This window comes from Calypte anna, chromosome 5A, assembly GCF_003957555.1.
Source record: "Calypte anna isolate BGI_N300 chromosome 5A, bCalAnn1_v1.p, whole genome shotgun sequence".
NCBI classification, from domain to species: Eukaryota; Metazoa; Chordata; class Aves; order Apodiformes; family Trochilidae; genus Calypte; species Calypte anna.
Window position 1 is genome coordinate 9,651,875 of NC_044251.1, and position 19,215 is coordinate 9,671,089.

Here is a 19,215-nt window from a genome sequence, read left to right on the forward strand (position 1 = left end):
CTAGACCAAACTTCCCAAAGCTGGCAGTGAGGAGCAGCAATGGGATGAGGAGTTGAAAGCCACGCTCACTCTTGTGGCTATAAAGCCTGATGTGACTAAGAAGTCACCACAAGGCCCCATCCCATCCTCAAGTCTCCCTGCTATAAGTTTTTAAAAAACACATATTAAATACCACTCACAGAAGCCTCGAGTTTCTCACAGTCCCTGAACTATCTCTGGAAGGCTGTGCCTTGTGTCTTGTTCCATATTTTCCTTCATCTCTATGGCAGATACATTCATTGTCTGTGTAGCCTATTCCTAAGATAGATTGATTATGGTTGGATGTGCAAATCTTGCATGAGAGATGTGGACGGAGAAGTGTGATTTTATTTAGAAATTAAAAATCCGTTATAAGGCAGTATCAAGAGGAGCAGGTTCCTGACAGTGTAACTCCTGCCCCAGGGAATGTGCTGGAAAACCCCTCTAGCCTCTAGGTGGCAGCTCTATTGCTCACATACCAAAACAATGCAGGAACAGGAATGCCTTGCTTTCGAAAATGGGGCATACAGACAGGCTTCACACTTCAGTAGTTGAGACCAAAACCTACAGGCACTTCAGACTCCACTGAAACCAAAGTGCATTTGTTTTTTTCTCTCTTCTTGCTCAAAGTAAGGAACGTGGATTTGCCCCCAAGTGGACGCTGCACTTGCCTGTAATAGACCAGGAATTTTTACCCGAGAACTGATCCCGACATTCCTGAAGCTGCATGGAAATCAAAGCAGAGATGGAGTAGCTCTTTTAAGGCCTCACAGTTGTGCATATTTGGTGTGTGCTTTGCCTGATGCACCAGCAGCTCTCCTGAGGCAAGTGCTGGGGGGGCCTCCTCACTGCTCAGGAGGGTCAAAGATTTTGCTGCTGGCCTTTAGGGATATAGGACTGTGAACTTTGACAGGACCTAAAACCCACTTTGCCAAAGCTATTTGTATGGTAAAGTGCCTTATTGTTTCAATTAAAAAATGCAGACAGGCATTTAATGGCTCCCATCCACAGCCACTCTGTGTGATTAACTTTCCACTTTAAGGTTTAAATGCTTCTTTTCTTCTTTAAGCATGGGGACAAAAAGGGAGACTTAATGTTCCTAATGCTGATAAATGTATTTGCATGCTCTGTCTATTTTAAATGAGATAAACCAGCCTTTTGAGGAACAAGAGTCATAAATATATCCTTGTGTGAATGGAAATGCTGGCAGTGGGAATGATGGGAATCCAGTTGGCTATTAGCAAAAAGGTGTCAATAGACTGTGTTCTATATTTCCTAAGAACTCATAGTCATTACTTCTGCCATCCCCACAACACCCTGAGAGCTAAGTGCTGTAGTCTAAGATGAGACTAGTGATGTCAACCAGTTGATGTTGATACCTAAAGATGTGAACTGGGTTTTACATGTCCAGCCTGCACTGAAATCAAAAGTCAGCAGGAGCAATCAATCCCCTTTTGAAACCCAGTTAGGCACTCTGCCAGTGTATTTAAGTGCCTCAATACCTCTAATACCTCTCTAGACAGCTTGCAGGAAGCATGTGTCACAACCCTGTATGATCAAAGTGTGCAAATAATGCAGAAGATATCCACAGGGTACAGAAATTTGACATTTTTAATTGATAATCTAGGGAGACTGTCCTCTCAGTCTGTAATTCTGTTGTTCCAGTGCTTGCTACAAGTGGTGAGTCTTGGAGACACAGGGATCACACCTTCCATCACAGCAGCTCAGAGCAGGGCCAAGTTGGTTGTTCTTCACATTGAGCAAAACTGGGACTCAGGAATGTACTTCTCCTGTTATGGGCAGTTACCAGATCACAGTGTTGTTAGAGGTGAAAAGAAAATAATTATATAAGAAAAAGGGGAAACAGCTTTTTTAATAGTTTTTTGTTGTTGTTGTCGGGTTTGGATTTTTTTCCCCTGCTTTAATAAAGCAGAAGAAAATTTGCAAGAACTTTATGGTCTGATTTGAATCCTACTAATGGTCATGGAAATCCCTATAGTGAATACTGGACCAGGTCCAAGAAAAGCAGGTTATTATTCCCTTAGCTTCTATTCAGCCATAAGTGTACTCTTCTGTGTGCAGTTCTGTTAGATCTTGCCAGTAGATTTAATGTGGACCTGGGTAAGAAACTGGAATCAGCTGCCTCTTAACTCTGAGCCAGTGTTTCCAGAGCAGTGGTGGTGAAGCAGGATGCAGATACTTTGACTACACGACAGGTTGTAGCCTTGACTGGAAGACCCAACTGAAAGGTTCGTGACTTCTCACTGCCCAGCACCAGGCAAGAACAGCTCAATAAAATGGTTTCTGCATGAACATCTCAATGAAGATACCTATGTGTGGTTTTGGTGAAAAATGCAAATTAACCCCTGTCTGGGATCAGAAAATGGCCTTGTGTGACCAGAATAAACTCAGGCATCTCTCCCCCAGCCTGGGACACTGGAGAAAAGAGAAACCAGCAGGTTCTAGTCCTGGCTCTGCCAAGGAGCTTCTGGGTGCTCTTTTTAATGTAGCATTGCTTAATCTGTGCACCTGCTGCAAAAGAGGTCAATGAGAAAACGCATCTCGTTTCAGTGCCCTAGGGACGGGAAAGCTTTTGGGGAGCTTTCCACTTGCATCACTCTGTATCTGTGCTGTCCTCAGTAAATGTATTTTGAGTTTTCAAAGCCAAAAGGTCAGAGCCAGGAGTACTTATGCTGCTGGTTAAGGACATAGTTTCTACATGGGCCAGACTCTGCAGTGTGGAGAGCAAGCCTGTATAAAGAAGAAGTAGCATGAACACTCAGTGAGAAAGGTCTTAAAACTAAGCCTGAACCCTGACTTACTGTATAGAAACCTACCAGCACTTGGTAATTCACACTGAACGTTGTGTCTAAAATACATTCACCCATGATAAAAAGTTGGAAATATCATCTTGGGGTAATTCACTTCCTTTCCTCTCCTGCCTCTCTGCTCTGTAACTATGAGAAGGGTGCCATAGGGTGTGTGGGCTCAGCCCAGACTATATATTTTCTTGGGGATGTGGTTTTGATTTTTGAGCTATTGGTAGCTATGGCTTCTCTTAGTGAGGTGGGATAATCCCTTCACACATCCCCCAGCTGTCTGTCCTTCTGCAATGTTGATCTGCTGGATGAGGTGCAGAGGAGCATGTGGTGCCTAAACAGAGAGCTTCCTGTTGAGGCAGGAGTGAAGGAAGCTCGTGGTGTGCCCTCAAAAAAGGAAACAAGAGCTGCACATTCTGTCCTCTTGCGCTATGAACAAAACCACCTCTCAAGTCCCAGGAAGCTGAAGGCTGTTCCAGATCCACCCGTATGTGAGAAGAAAACACACCCCATGCTTCTGCCTACATGTGGCTGCAGGTTCCTCACTGCAGCAGAACCAGCCCTCTGTGATGATGTGTGGCCTGTGGGTGGTGTGCCTGCTTCTTGGGAATGGGGGTGTCGGTGTTGGTATTGGAGTGGGCTTCTTCAGCTTCCCTTTCTGCTGGGTGCTACCCTTCTGAAGCAGCCTCTGGCCACCTAGAAATTCAGCATGGCTCTGCATCTTCCAAAATTAAGATTTTTTTAAACAGTCTTACGATTTTAATCATTGCACAGCTCTGTTGTCAGCCTCCCAATACCTGCCTCGAGCATCTTGTCTGAGCTATTCCTCCTGTGCTAATCTCTGTGATCTGTGGCATGCATACAGGACCTCCCCTCTGCTGCACCATATTTGCCAGAACAGGCATAACTCAAGATAACCAGATTTGAAACAATCAGAGCAGGAAGTGGCAATAACTGTCCTGAAGGGAAAGCAGGGAGTTGCCCATAGACAAATCTTTATGGGGTGCCCAATTTGTGATATCTGATGTCTTTCCATGCTCCTCTAGCCTCCTGTACAAAGGCAGGATGGAAAGCTTGAAGGATCGTCCCTCGCCTCCCTGGCTTGTGTGCTCAAGTTTAGGTCTGTACCTACTTCTTTTTAAGCTACAGTGTTTCTTGTGTGACAACACACGTATTGACCTATGCATGTGTGCATGGCAATGACCTCCAGAGCTGCACCTGGTTCAGACACCACTGTCATTGCCACCGATGCATCTTTGTGAGGATGGGCAAGGTGATGGATGCTCATGTCAGTTTTCCTCTGGAGTACACAGACCTGAAGGCTGGCTCTGTCATGGCTGATGTGTCTTGTGGCTTGTACCCTGCAGCCTGTATACAGTGAGCAGGGCAGCCAGCCACCCAGCCAGTACCTCTGTGTTGTGGGGGTCAGGGCAAGCTGAGGCAGGCCTGCAAGCACCCTTGCTGACAAACCAATGGCTTAGTCACCGGGGCTCTCCACAGGGCTGTGCAAACACTGCCCACAGCTCCCTGCATCAGCCCTTGCCAGTGGGCTCAGCCGGTGCCCCGTCCTTCTGCTCCCCGTGCCAAGGGTCAGGAGCTGGGACCAGCAGCCGGGTGCCAAAGGCAGCTTTGTGCAGCTGGTCTGCTAGAGGTCGTCACACGCCTCCTTAAGCAAACAGGGATCCACGCCAGTTGATAAATCATTTACGAGGAGAAGTCAGAAGCAAAGAACTAGATTAACCAGGTCACTGGGTGTCCTGAGGGAATGACGTGTCAGCGGAGCTGAAACAGCAGATCCCACAGTTGCAATCTGTTGCCTTCTTCTGTCCTGACAGCAATTCATGGAAATCCCTGGAACTAAACACCAGAGATGGAAAAACCCATTAGATCATCCCAGTCAGCTCACTAGTTAAAATAGTCACTCCCATCGTACGTTTTCTGGCAAAGTTAAAATTATGTCTCAAGAGAGGGGATTTCCACCAGTTCCTTTGCAAGGGGAAACTATTCCACCTATCAGGAAGGCTGCCTCAAGCAATTCTATTTTTGCAAACCAGAAGTAACCCAAGAGAAAAACAAAAATTATTCTGCTGCAGGAGCTGGGGCAGTGATGTTTTTCTGCCCGAGCAAACACGTGCCACTCAGGGCACATCTCCAAGTGGAAGCTCTGTGTGTTCTCGTGTGTTTATACACAGCCACACAGGTGTGCTCATGTATGCATATATACACCCATGTCCTCCCTCTTATTCCCAAGGGTGGGATGACCTTGTGCCTTCAGCACAACCAATGTTTTAGTGTGAGCTCATGCCCAGTTTGCATTGTGTAACTCTGCTGACATCAAGGCAAAGCACGTTGCTCTGAGGAGGGAAGACACACATGGAAGACAGGAGGCATCAGATGATGGTGAGGCTCCAGCGCCCACTTTCCCCATAAGCAGGGAAAAGTCATATCTCCTTGTTGAGTCTTTGGTCTCCTTTGCTGTGTCAGGGGGAGAGTGGCTCCCCCACCACTGCTGGGGGCTGTGAGGCTGAGCACGACAATGGCAGAACACTCAGGGCCTGCAGGAATAGGAACGATGATGCAACGCAGGGCTGCGTCACTGAGGTTGTCAGCAGAGGCTATGGAGATTTTGGCAGCTAAGCTTTTCAGCACCTGGGAAGCATTTGGGACAGTGGGGAAATAAATTATCTGTGTGACAATATTTAAAGCCTTATCATTAGTTTCAGAGTTAATTCTGCATTTAGATGAATGGGTGTAGCACACATCGCCGAGCTGGAACCTGTAGAGATAGTGCAGATTACTCCTTGTTGCCATTTAGAAAGCTTTTGGCCAGCAAAACTGTAACTTGTAGTCTTGGTGGCTTAAGTCTAGGGGCAGAGATCTGTGGCTAGGGTAGTCCATGCCATGTGGCACAGTGTCCATGCCAGCACCAAACAAGCCCCATGCTACCCAGGGCTCTGATTACCAGGGCCATAGGGTGTTGTCTACACACCTCTTACGAGAAGAAGGCGGGGTATTGCTTGGGCGTTTGCCCTGAATTTGTAACTCCTTCTCAACTAGTTGTTTTATTTTTCTCTCACAACTGGCACAGCTGTCTTACCCATTGGATACTCTTGAAATTTAGGCGCTGTGTTTTGAAATATTGTAAGGACTTGGCTTTCACCAGACAGCAATGTGGAGGCTGTCCTTATGAGCACCCTCTGCACCCTTGTGTTTCTGCAGGACAGCTGATGAAGCCTGCACTAGGCACTGGTTTGGCCTGGGCTTCCTGGGCTTTCTTCTGGGCTGTTACTTTGTTCTGTTTAGCACAAAACACACTGAAGCGTGAACAAGGGTTATAAAAGAATGACAAAAAATGTGGAAAAGGATCTAACCAAGGAGGCACAGGTCAAATTCTGCGCTTAGACGAGGTCTCTTTAGTTGCTGTCAGGTACTTAGTAGGCCATTCACCTACTAAGCCCCTTGCCCCTTGCCCCTTGCCCTGTGGAAGAGCAGGCAGAGCCCAGTAACATTTTAACTACAAGATTAACTCTCTGCCAGTTCAATAACAGAGGGTCTTCTGTTTCTGTGGACAGAAAGTGCTGACTCAGGTCTCTTACACAAACCAGCCTTCTGCCACTGGTCGCAGTGTTGGTCACTTTGCCTTTCTTCTCCACGTCCCCAAAACCCCTCTTTTAACACTCAGTAAGGAAAGAAAACCTCAATTCCAGAGACAACTGCCCAGAGACGTGGTGGTATTAACTCTATGCAACCCACATCTCCAGCACAGTTTGAGTAGCACTCAGTCCTTAAGAAGGGCCAGAGGAAAAAGAGTGAGCTATCTTCCAGGTGCACAGGAGCCTCCCTCTTCTCAATTTCCCTGCAGCTGTAAAGTCCCAGCGCTTCCAATAATCACACACCATTGTAGGAAGAGATGCAGGGAGGTCTTTGAAAAGTCCAGGCACTCAAATGCATCTCACCTTTTCACTCCCAAGTACTTCTGAGACCTGAATCTCTCACAACCTGAAATCAGTGGGTGTTATTGCCGTTGCTCCCCACAGATGCAGTAGCAGCCCCTGAGAGATGGGTCCAAAGCCCACAGAAGCCAAGCAAGATCTTTCTGCAAACTTCATCCTGGCAATGGAAACAAGTTTTTCACATGGGAAAGCAAAAAGCAACACCAGCTTAATTGAGAATGACCTGTTACAAAGGTTACTTTCAAACGAAGAAAATTCCAAGTGTTTTATTCCAAAAGGAAGGCTAAGATTTGCAGAGGGAAAGCTAACCTGCCCTCCAGCAGCAGTGTCCTGCAGGACCCGAGGAGCCGCCAGCCAGACAAGCCTGCCTCAAAAAGTGGAACTGACTGATCTGAGTCATCTGCAATGAGTCGGACATGAGTGAAATCATGCCCTGTGTAAACAGTGAGAGAAGCAAATGAAGATGATAAGGACCCAGGTTTTGTTCTGGTTTTTTATTATTATTATTGTTGTTCTTGATTCTGTGTGGGAGAGGATACATCAGCTAGGATTTTAAATAGCAAAGCAGAAGCAAACAGTGGCAAAATGTGGCCATGGACATTCAGCTGTGATGAGACTGATGGCTTGGTTGAACCACCTTTAGGAGGCCTGGTTTCCAGTGAGTGCCCAGTGCTCAAAAACAAGCAGCCTCATCAGAGAACTGGGACCATGATCTTTATCTACTGACCATGTGCTTTGAGAGCCATTTCCACTGGAGTGGCAAACATTTTCCTTTCACTGCCTCACAGAGCAATCTTTCCTCCATCAGTCATTGCACGAGGACTGTATGGGGCAGCAATGAACCCAGGCCCCAGCAGAGAAGGTGGAACCCTGCCCAGCATGCAGATTGTTTGCAGATCCTTGCAATGTGGTGGGATCAACCAACACCCTGGTACAGGGTGTGTGATGTGGTTGATGAGCACACGGTTGCTGATTTTCAGCTGCCTAACTCTGTTCTGTGCGTGGCCTTGCGTTAGTTTCAGGCATAATAACACCATGATATCATAATAATATATCACAGTCTGATGACACCATTGCATGGAGTAAGCCACAACAATCTGATCTCATTCTGCAAACGTGGAGATGAGCGTTACTGCTTCACAAGACAAGTGGGTGGCAGGTAGATGGAGCTGGCACTACCTATATTGTCAGCCCTGGGTGGGAACATGACCTTATGGGTTAAATACAGTGGCTGGGAGCTTAACACCTCAGCTCTAGATCTGCCTCAGTGGCTGTGGGTGAGTCACCAAACCTATCTACATTCACTTCTTCCATCTGTGAAATGGTGACAATAATATTTCCTCACCTGATGGGGGCAGGGAAGGGAGCGTGTGTGCAAGAATGAATAAATGTTTACAAAGCACCTTCTGAGCAGTGCACAGCCTGTCTCTGGCTGTGCTTAGGAGGAACCCGCGTTGTTCCCTCCACTCTGGGTTGCACCATCCTGTGAGCATGCTGTGTGGTGTAAACACTTCCCTCAGAGTCAACACTTTCAAATGAGAGTAAATGAGATAATCCCTCAGGAGAGGAACAGAGTGAAGACTTACCATGTTACCAGCAATTTCAATAAATTTCATTCAAGGAAAGGCAAAGTAACTTTTTAAAAATAAAATAAAGAATAAAGTAGAATAATAAATGAGCTGTTACCAAATTTTTTTTTTTAATGGTACCGTGATCTTCGGTTTCACTTCCCAAATGGGAAACAGAACTGAGAAGTGAATCCCCTTGAAATAAAAGTGAAGTTAATAATGGGATTCCTTTAGCTGCTTGCCACATCCTGTGTATGCTGATCGCTCTGTTTATAGCTGGCAGGAGCCCTTCTAGACTCTTCTTTACCTCATTAACTCTTTGCTGAGCCAAACTGTCTTCTAGAAACAGTTGGGAAAAAGCCTGCCTGTAACCCCCCTCCAGCAGCAGGGTGCCCCATGTGCTGTCCTGTGCCTGTAGGAACAGATGCTCATGTGCATCCCCCTGCTCCTCTGACTTCCCACTTACGCAGACTCACACTCCTCACAGCAGTTATCAGAGTGCTCCCCCAGCCCTACCTGCATCCCATCCCAATGCACACTGCTTCTTCTGCAGTCCAGAGTGCTCACAGGCAGCCCTGTGATGGCCACTCAGTGCCTTGTTCACATGTTCACCAGCGCTTGTGCTCATGTGCTCACATAGCTCCTGGAGCCAGCACGAACACGCATACCAACACTCACGCTTTCCCTAGTTTTGTGCATATAATCATCACTGCACACATGAAACACCTGGGTTTTTGCATTTTCTTATACTAAAGGGAGATGGGAAAGCATGCATTTCACAAATGCAAACTGGCCATAGCTGTATACATCTCAACTATGAGGCAGACCTACTCCCCTCCAGAGTACTGTCATTGCAACGGCCCTCCTTCCTGGGACAAGCTTTGTGGCTGAGGGTTCAACTGCTTCAGGAAATGTGCCTTAGGTTGGTATATATATTCACCAGGACAGAAATTTTTACTGGTCTGATTTTCCCTGGACACTTAACTTTTGGTGCATCTCTGGCTTTTGCTGCTGCTGCTTTTCATTCTGCTTAAACTGTTAGAGGTGACCAGGGGACCTTCCTGAAGTGAAATAAGGCAACCAGGTGCCATTAATTGCCAGGTAGGGGGCATGAGCTTGTGTTAAGCCCACCTGTGCCTAATTAGGGTGGGCCCCCACTGCACATGAGCAGGATTAGGGGGCCAATAAAAGGTGAGGCCTGAGACACAGGCTCAGCTTACTCCTGAGCAAGTCAGTAGAGAGGTCAGTTGCTCTCAGAGCAATAGCACTGATCCAGGCTGGTCAACCCTGAGGGCAGTAGGCTCAGAGCACTATTTGTGAGTCTCTGCTGGAACAGCTGGTTGGACCTTGGAGCGCCGTGCCCTAAAAGAGGTTTGTCTTGCTACACCTTCCCCTCATCAGCAGACTTTCTCTTTTGAACAGTTTCACCAAAAAGCCTTTGCCACCATCCTCACACCTGCTCCTCAATGAGTCTTCACCATTTCAGTAACACTTAGAAATTGTTTTGCATACAGGAACAGCTGCATTTGCAACAGACACTATCATATCTACCAGCTTGAATCTGTGGAGTTTTGATCCATCAGTGGTACCAGACTGATGACAGACTGATGATCTCTGAGCCACACATCTTGAACACATCTGAACTTGGGAAGACCTGCACAACTCCATCCAGCACCCTGACACTGTACTGGTGATTCAGCCAAAACTTCTCAGCTAGATGCACACAGACTGGTGAATTTTGGAGTAAGAAAACTTTTTGAGTTTTTTAAAAATCTCTAACAATGCTCACTCTGTAGGCCTGGAGGTATCAACTGTCCATCTGCAGATAAACTACAGCAAGAAAAAAGTGGCGCAAGCTGTGTATGTGCTGTTTTTGCAAGGCAGTACAAAGCCTCAGTTGGAAGTACACTTGGATGCAGAAGTTTGTTTCCAGGTAATTCCAGTTCTGTCTGCTGAGTTGGCAGGTAAAATGGTCACAGCAGATATGAAGATATCTAGTAGTGCAGAAATTACATGGATACTTGTCCAGTAAGAAGTGCTTGTACCATTGGCTAAATTCTCACACAAGTGTATCAGGTAGCCATTGAAGGGGAGAGTTTCCTGCTGCTGGGAATTACTGATGAACCTGTTATCCAGCTGGACCAGACACATGCAGGAGAGCTGAAAGAGAAAAAATGATCTGCTTTTCTCCCTGACTCCCCCAAAAGGTGGTCCCAAGCTTCTGGTTAATCTCTAGGTACTTGCCAAGTAACACTTCCCCTACAGAGTTGCTGGCTGGGGTCTTAGCATTTCCCAGCTAACTAGAGGACCAGTGGCACTAGAGGACAAATGTCCTTCTTTCCAGAATAGCTACTCCCAAACATCTGGGAGTTTGGTTCCAAAATACTGTAAGTAACCTAAAGAACACAGGTTTAAAAATTAAAAACAATCATGTAGAATTCGGTATATTTGCCTTTTGACTCTTTAGTCTTCAGCACGTGCTCATGTTTTTCTCTGCACTAGCTAGCAGGAAACACATGATTTTCTTAACTGAAAAATGCAATTCTCTTGTAACCACTTGATCTATGGAACAGAGTCTTAGAGAAGAAAAAAGTAGGAACGAGTAGGAGCAGAAGCCTTCTTCTTACAATTCCAGTAGCCAGCAATCAATGTCCCACTTGTGTGCACTGCCTCTTATCCCCCTACAGAAAGCAGATTTGCCAGGAGGAACAGCCCTGACATTGATCTCAAAGACCACCTGGGCTTGGCAATATTGAGGGAACCGTGCCATGGAGCAGCCCATCATGGCATCCCATCAGTGCTCATGTACTGTAAGGCAGCCCAGGCAGAAGGCCCAACATCCCTGCTCTTGTAAAGACCATGGTTAGCTCCACTCTGATACAATTTAGTGAAGGCTTTGCTTTTCTTTCTCAGCCAAAAGCCTACATCTCCATGGAACCAGGGCCCCAGTGCAGCACTGGCACCTGGGGGCAGACAGAAACCCTCCATGAAACCTGTGATGGGCATCATCCAGCAAATGATATTCTCTCCCTGATCCCTCCGTGGAGTGTTTGGTGAAGCTCCTACCTCTCTGGGGCAGCCACCCATAGATGTGGTGGGGCATATCTCCCTCTCTCATTTCTCTGCAAAAGTTTCTGTATGCAGGAAACTCAAAAGGGATCCTGCTGCTCCCATCCCCAGCTGCCTTTGGGCACACAGGGGCTGGATGCCTTTGCTGTGTGTCACCTCTCAGCCTCTGATCCCCAAACTCCAGTCTCAGAATCCGCGTGATTCTTTACTGACTTCATAAAAATAAACAAAGGCATTTAGGTCATACTAGTAAATTATTTACACACACACACACACGGAGACACACACCCTTCCATTTCTTATTGCATGGGTCTTGGTGTCACCACGCCCTGCCATGGACCACGTTTGTCCCTGCCGTGCAGTCCCTGCTCTGTGACAGCCAAACACATAGGCTGGGCTTTTGGGCTTTGTCAGCTGCTGCCCGGAGCTGGACATCACCTGCAAGGCAGTTCCATTCAGCCTCTTCAAAAGTGGGTCTCAGCAATCCAGCCAGAGCAGGTACACTGCTGCAGGTGGCTTGGCACAGAGATGGGTTCTGGCTAGGTACAAACTTATCAGCAGACTGCATCCAGCCAGGAAAAATACTGCAAGGCAGACTGGTGGCAAAGCATAAACTTCCCCTGCAACTATTTTTGAAAGCACCTTTACATCTTTGTTTTCAACTTGCATGGCACAAATAAATCATATGGATCAGCCAGTTGTTACTAAAGGAAATGATGGTTTTGTGTCCCTCTGCTTCCCTGGTGCAAATGAAATAATATTACACTCCTCATTCTCCCTTCACAAAAAAAGTCCCCCACCCAGCTCTGCCTTTGATCCTGTTTCTGTTCTTCCATGCTGCCTGTGGTTGACTTTTGATCTTGACTCAGCATGGTCCATCTTACAATGTTTCTTTAGGTCCTGCTTCAAAGTGGGCAAATGGACACAGACTGTGATGTGTGACCAGGTGACATATTTTTCATGCTGACCCACAGTGCAGGTCTTCTATGTGCAATGCTTGAACAGTCATTGTCCATGCCCACTGCTGACCCCTGCAAGCCAACTGCTAATTCAGAGTGAAAGGCTTGCTCAATTTCTTGTGAAACGATTTGCTTTGGCATTTGTGTGTCCTGAACTTCTCCATCATTGTGGTTTGGTTTCTGAGTTTAGTTAGAAGCTTCTGGAGTTCCTCCTAGCCCTGCTGAGCCTTGCTTGCAGTTAAAATGCATCATTCTCTCTTGGCAGCAAATGCTGTTGCCTTGTTTTCCCTCTTTCCCCATTTCTGTTTTTTTAAATGGTATTTGGAGGGCCACTTTTGTCTCCTCCAGGTGTGGCCCCACCCATCCCAGTAAGCTTTTCTTTCCCAGCTGGAACACTGGTCATTTACTTTTAATGGATTTTTCTCACTCCTATTGGCTCTAACTCAATTTTCAACCCACGATGGGACTTTTCATTCTATGGCTGCTGAATTTGTTTCACTCTTGGAAAGGCCTTTATCAAAAAATCTTTTGAAAGCTTACATTTACGATAGACCCTCCTTGCTCCTGATCAGCTTTTTTGGAAGCTCACAAAAGTGAGGTCACCAGTGGGGCATGATTTTACTTTGCAAATAAGTGCTCCATCAGTGGTCTTTCCACTGGGTGCTCATCCACCAGCATGGCTGGCACAGCCCCCATTTTCCTGAAAGCCTCATGCTCTGCCCAGTCTGTCCTTTTTTAAAGATGCTGCTGCTTCCCAGAGTGGGGCAGGAGGGAGGACACTGAGGCTCTGCCCTTTGCACTGTGGGGAGCAGTAGAAGGGCTGGTGATGGAGATGAGGGGTGCTGACTCCACTGCTCTGCTAAGTGTTGTGTTTTCCTGGGTAAAGCCCTTGAGCCCAGGTGCTACAAAGCAGCAGGCACCATCATCCATGCCCAAGTGCAGGGTCTGCACAGGACAGAGGCCAACAGGAAGCATCACAGACTGGGGCTGCCCAGGTCTTCCTGGGGAAGGCAGAGTGCTGTAGCCAAAATACCTGTTCCCCATGCCCCAGGGAGGGCCACGTGGCAAGGCTGTTCAAAAGCCCCTGGAGAACGTCCTCCAGTCCTCTCTCCACCAGCTGAGCCTGACTCTTCTCCTTTGATGCCTCACATGATGATGGCACCCCCTCACCATGGTGGGTGGCAGCATGGCTTCCACCACTGCACAATCCCAGGATTAGGACACCTCAGCTTAACTCTTCCATGGCCAAGTGTGACCATAAGGCCAGAGAGCTGGTGCCATCCTGTCCTCTGGCTTTTAATGCTTTTCCCTGAAATAATAGTGGAATAAAATAAGTAAAGAGATTTATTTAGAAGTGGAGCAAGGACAAGGAGGCTCAGAAGTGGAGGGGCCAGGATACCCCTTTCCAATCCACTTCAAATGTACAAACTTACCCTATCTAACACCTCCCTGAAATCCAGACAGACTCGATTACATTCTCTCTCAGTAATGAATTGGTAATTATATTGAAGAACACTATTATTTGTTTGGCATGACCTATATAAACCCGACTTGGGGAGTGCATATTTGGTGCAGTGCCAGTGCTCTGTGCCCTGCGTATTATTGCCTTATAAACACAACCATTGTTTGAATTTCAGATCAAAACAAACCAAGCCACGTCGCTTGTCAGTTATTAGATATCTTTTTCCCAAATGCTCACCCAGACCGTATTACAATAACAATAATTATTATTACATACTTCCTTATTATACGTTTGTGCCGAGGTAGCATATTTGTCTTTTTCCCACACGTTAGTAGCTTCTCCTGACTCCTGTGATTCATTCCTGCCTATTTCCCAATGTCCATGAGCTCTGTTTTACTTTCCTGGTTGCATTTTGTCAAGACTTGCAGATGGGGACCCATGGTGCCGTATTGCACCAGAGGGCTGCAACTGGCGCGGGGGCTTTGCTCCTCGAGGGAATATACAAACATGAGAAAGATGTGGACCCTGCCCCCCCAGTGCTTTATAAATATTTAACTTGGTCTGATAATGGGATAAGGACTGATAACTTGGACAGACTAAACCCCAGCCCTGCTTGGGGTAAACGGACCCTGTTAGGAAAATTAGGGGGGTCAGAGCACAGTGATGATGCTTCACACAGCCATTGCTGCAGCTGGGGTTAAGACTCACTCTGCCTAACTTGAGACATCCAAAATTTAGTTGTCAAATCCTCAGCAAGTTGCTTGCTGAACTGCCTTTACAGTCACTGGAGAGAATGGGGTGCTTTGCTGCAAGTGAGTCAGCCCTTCTCAAGATAAATGTTTGAGATAGATGAGATGAATCACACACTGGAGGTGCCTATTTGTCTCCATTGACTGTGCAGGAAGCCTGTCCAACTAATTAGGTTTAGACACTTAACTTTTAAGCACCTAAAACCAGGTGAGAGGAATCTCATCTTCATCGAGGTCCTTTGCTACTGGCCTAACAAAGAAGGCCGTGGGAGAGGCTCCCTAGAAATGCCCTCCCAGATTTGGATATGAACAAACCCCTTCATCCTCCACGCATAGGAATCTGCAAAGCCTCACCTCTGTGTCCTCCTTACGCAGCTCCTATGGGAATGGGGCACTCCAGCCATGCCCAGCTGGCAGAGATGTTCCCTGCCATCCTCTGAATGAGGCAACGGTCCTGTGGGAAAAGATGTAATAGTGGGACTGGAGTCTGTACCATAATGTATTCAGAGCAGGCAGGGGGAACAACAGCAACAGAAAAAAAAAGAAAAAAAAAAGAAAAAAATTAATGATAAAAAATAAAAAAAATTTAAAAAAAAGAGAGGAGAGGAGAGGAGAGGAGAGGAGAGGAGAGGAGAGGAGAGGAGAGGAGAGGAGAGGAGAGGAGAGGAGAGGAGAGGAGAGGAGAGGGAAAAGAAAAAAAGAAAAGAAAGGAAAAGAAAGGAAAAGAAAAAAAAAAAAAAAAAGAGAAAAGAGGAGACTTGACCTTGGCTTCCTGCCTGAGGCAAATATCTCATGAAGCTGTAAGATGTGCACAGTGCAAGCCATGGGTTTGGAAACAAGGTTATGACAAGTTCCACAGTGAAGGGCCAAAAAGGTATTTTTCAGGGTGCTATAGCTGGACTTATTGCAGATGAGCTTCCAGCAAGCAAGCAGCACTTTCTGACACCAGCTTTGCATGTCAGTGGTTTTAGAATTTCTCCTTAAAGGTGAAAGCATTTAGCCCTAGCACATTCTTTCAGAGGCAAAAATCATGGAAACATTCCAGACGTTGACGTCTGCTAAATAAATCAGCAGCCAGGGCTGCTCCAGCTGGAAAGGGGCAGAGGCCAAGAGAAATCACTGCTGCGTTATCACCCTGCTGTGTATGGGCTCAGGAGCGTGGTTGCAGGATTTGAAAAAAATGTGTAATTTGTGCTGGTTTCTGAGATGTGTGCCTTTCCATATCCCAGAACTGTTTCATGCACTAACCACACCGTCCATATAAGGGCAATTGCTGCTTCCATGTGCAGCAGGTGTCACTTGCTTTTTTTCTGGAAACAGCCTCTTTATAGCTTCTGGCACTTCCCATAACGTGAACAATTCTTTCAGGTGTGAGATTTTTGACTTCTCTCTGCCTCAGGGGGCAGAAAGCCAGGTGTAGACTCGAATGGGTTAAAGGTACCTATTTAAAGCTCTGCCCTTGCTGTGCACCATGATCAGCTCCTGAATTTGGGAGCAGCAGGGATGCTGAGGACACCAGGATAACCACGTGCCTGACTATGACCTGAAGGAAAGAGGGTGCTGGCACCTGGCTATGCAGGTTATCCCACACAAGTGGGCTCCTCGCAGTGAGGGTACCAGGTGCTGCTCCAGGGACCTGCAGAGGGATGGCACACAGGTGTCCCCAACAGCTGCTTCACAACTTTCCTCTGCCAGTGGTGTGAAAATTGTGCTCCATCCCAGCCAGGCAGGGGCACTTTCTTAGTCCCCATTACCACACCAGCAGGATGGAAATTCTATCACTTTGCTCTGGTAAGACCTCACCTGGAGTACTGCATCCAGATCTGAAGCCCTCAATACAGGAAGGACATGGTCCTGATGGAGTGGGTCCAGAGGAGGGCCATGAAAATGACCAGGGGGCTGGAACACCTCTCCTATGAAGACAGGCTGATGGAGCTGGGGTTGTTCAGCCTGGAGAAGAGAAAGCTTCAGGGAGACCTAACAGCTACCTTCCAGTATCTGAAGGGGCCTACAGGAAGGATGGAGAGGGACTGTTTGCAAGGGCCTGTAATAATAGGAAAAGGAGCAATGGTTTTAAATTACAGAAGAGTAGATTTAGAATGGATATTAGGAAAAAATTCTTTACCACGAGGGTAGTGGAAAAATTGAACAGGTTTCCCAGGGAGGTGGTTGAGGCCTCATCCCTGGAGATATTCAAGGTGAGGTTTGGTGAGGCTCTGAGCAACCACATCTATTTGAGAATGTCTCTGTTTATTGCAGGGGGTTAGATTAGATGATCTTTAGAGGCCCCTTCCAACCCAAATCACACTATGATTATAGGAAATCCCCTCTCCAGCTTCATGCAGTTGTACCACACTCAGGGAGGAGAGATCAGAGGAGACTTGTTCCTTGCCCTAAAAAAGAAGAGGCAAACCCCAATAGGAAGCATCTGTAGGATACTGTGGGTGCCAGCAGCCAAGTGAAGGCAGGGAGGTCTCCAAAGCTGCGGGAGGGAGCTGCTGGGCTTTCCAGCCCTACACTTGGAGTCCAGACAGGGTGCATAGACCCTGCAAAGGCTGGTGGGTGCTCTGCTGAGGAGCCAATGTGCAGTGACAGCCCTGCAGCCAAGCCAGGAGCAAAGACTCCTACTTCAGGCATCTTCACCTTTCACAACCATGCAGCAGCTGGGCCTGATGCTCTTTCCCTCCAGCTCCCCACACCTATTATTTTGCACACCGGTTTGTGCCTCAGCCCTGCTCCCACCCCCAGCACAGGCTGCACATGTCTGGGTGCAGCTGGAGGCACCCCCAGATGTGGCCAGGCTGGCCACCTGAGCAGTCAGGACAGACTGCTGAACACTAGCACAGGCTTGCTGTCCTGCTATGTGGAAACTTATCAATTGCATTTGTATTTCCACTGGAAATTTTAACTTAGATCTATTAAGTTCAGCCAATTTCCTTACCCTATGTCTACTAAAAGGACACCTCTGCTTTTTCCACTGCAGTACCTTGTCAGTGGCACCAGTGCTAAATTTGTGGTAGGCTCGCCACATCCATGTGACACTTTAAGAAGAGGCCACACACAGCCTCCATCTCTTGTCTCCCCCTCCCCTCACTGCCCCAGAGGTAGCTCAGCGTCTAAGCTACAGAGAAACAGAAAATTCTCTTCACGAACAACCAAGTCAGATCCGAAACCCCATTACTACTTAGGAAAGATGTCCCATAATTTAGATTGCACTGGATGGTCTTTAGGTCATTCACAGGTGTAAAGTCAGGAGGATTAAGGGCTTATAATATTTGTCTAGCACTGTTGCTACTAACTCCAGCAAAAATAATGGAGCTAGCTTTTTTGGTTTCCTGACACCACAAAGTACACACATGCACACACTCCCTATTTTATGAATGTTTACATACCCGAGCTGCCAGGAATCTCACTCCCGTTGCTTCCCACCACCTTAACACACTTTCCTGTATCTCTGCGAATTTGTTTTTTCACCGAGCAGCTGGTAATATCCCTTTTGCTTGGGAGCAGGCAGAGGCCAGGCTTCCTCAGGCACCAGAAAAGCCTGGCAGAGAGTGCACAGACAAGCTGTGGTTTCCATCTTAAGCCATTCACACCTCCCCGTGGCTACCCAGAGGTGTTCCATGGAAGGAGTGCAAGGACCAAATAAAAGGAAGGATTAAAAAGTTAGGGACAGGCAGGGAATGGCCACACTCACACCCGCCTACCCCCCCCTCCACCCTGAAAGGCCACAGCGTCTGAGGAGGTGCCTGCAACGGAGCAAACATCTACACCCACCTGCAGAGACCAGCAGAAAGGCACTTCCACACCTCCACCTCCAGGGGCACAGCCAACAAAAATAGCACTGAACCCAGAAGATAATAATAGAATAGCAACTGCAGAGAGCTTCGACTCGTTTTACACCCCCAGCAGAAGCAAAGGCGGGAGGTTTGTCCTTCTTCCATCCTCAGCCTCTGTACATCAGAGCATTGCTGCAGAAAAGACGTTGTCTATTTACCTGAACATTCCCATGGCAGGGGGGGAGCAAAATGCCTAACTTATAGAAACTCACAGGGGAAAACCTTGCTCGTGATGAAAACACTTTCTTTTCCTAGCTTGAAACTTTGGGAACTGGGTGGTGGGAGGGAGAACAAACCAACCACCACCCCACCCCTGCTTTCTTTTCAACAATTCAGGGTTTTTTGCACTCGTGTTCTTTCTCAGTACCTCTGACAGACACAAGCAAGCAAACCTGCAGGCTTCCTATTGCGGCGTGGCTCCATGTGAGAATAAGTGGAGGTGTCTTAAGAGAGCAATCTTCCTCTGTTATTATGGGAGCTGAAACATCACTAAATACATTCATGGCAAAGCTGGCACTTGGAGTCAACTTATACTCAGTGCTCAAAGTAACCTCTTACTACCCTGACAGGGAGTTAAACTGGGCAAGGTGAGCAGCCACCCTGTGAGCAGATGTTAGCAGAAGCCATTGTGTGAAACCATGCCTAGCAGCTCAGGGACAGGATAGTGCTGGTTTGTACTTCCCAGTGCTGATCTCCTCCTGCCTGGAGTGAACCTGATACTCCACAGCTCATTCCACATTTGTGAGGTGACCACCTCCAAGAGCATCCTGGTTGGATGG

The 19,215-nt window shown here is 47.2% G+C and overlaps 1 long non-coding RNA gene across 3 annotated transcripts; it reads right to left on the minus strand.

Annotated features, from left to right (window-relative positions):
• Positions 1–1,619: 1,619 nt before the first annotated feature.
• LOC115598423 lies at positions 1,620–18,280 on the minus strand. 3 transcript variants are annotated; one of them, XR_003987641.1, is made up of 3 exons: positions 16,401–16,428; positions 14,952–15,051; positions 1,620–4,694 (listed from the first exon to the last, which is right to left on the minus strand). It is a non-coding gene; the product is annotated as an uncharacterized LOC115598423 (long non-coding RNA). The 3 variants fall into 3 exon arrangements; XR_003987642.1 differs by lacking the exons at positions 1,620–4,694; positions 16,401–16,428 and adding exons at positions 10,234–10,518; positions 18,072–18,280; XR_003987640.1 differs by lacking the exon at positions 1,620–4,694 and adding an exon at positions 10,234–10,518.
• Between the last annotated feature and the right edge of the window lie 935 nt (positions 18,281–19,215).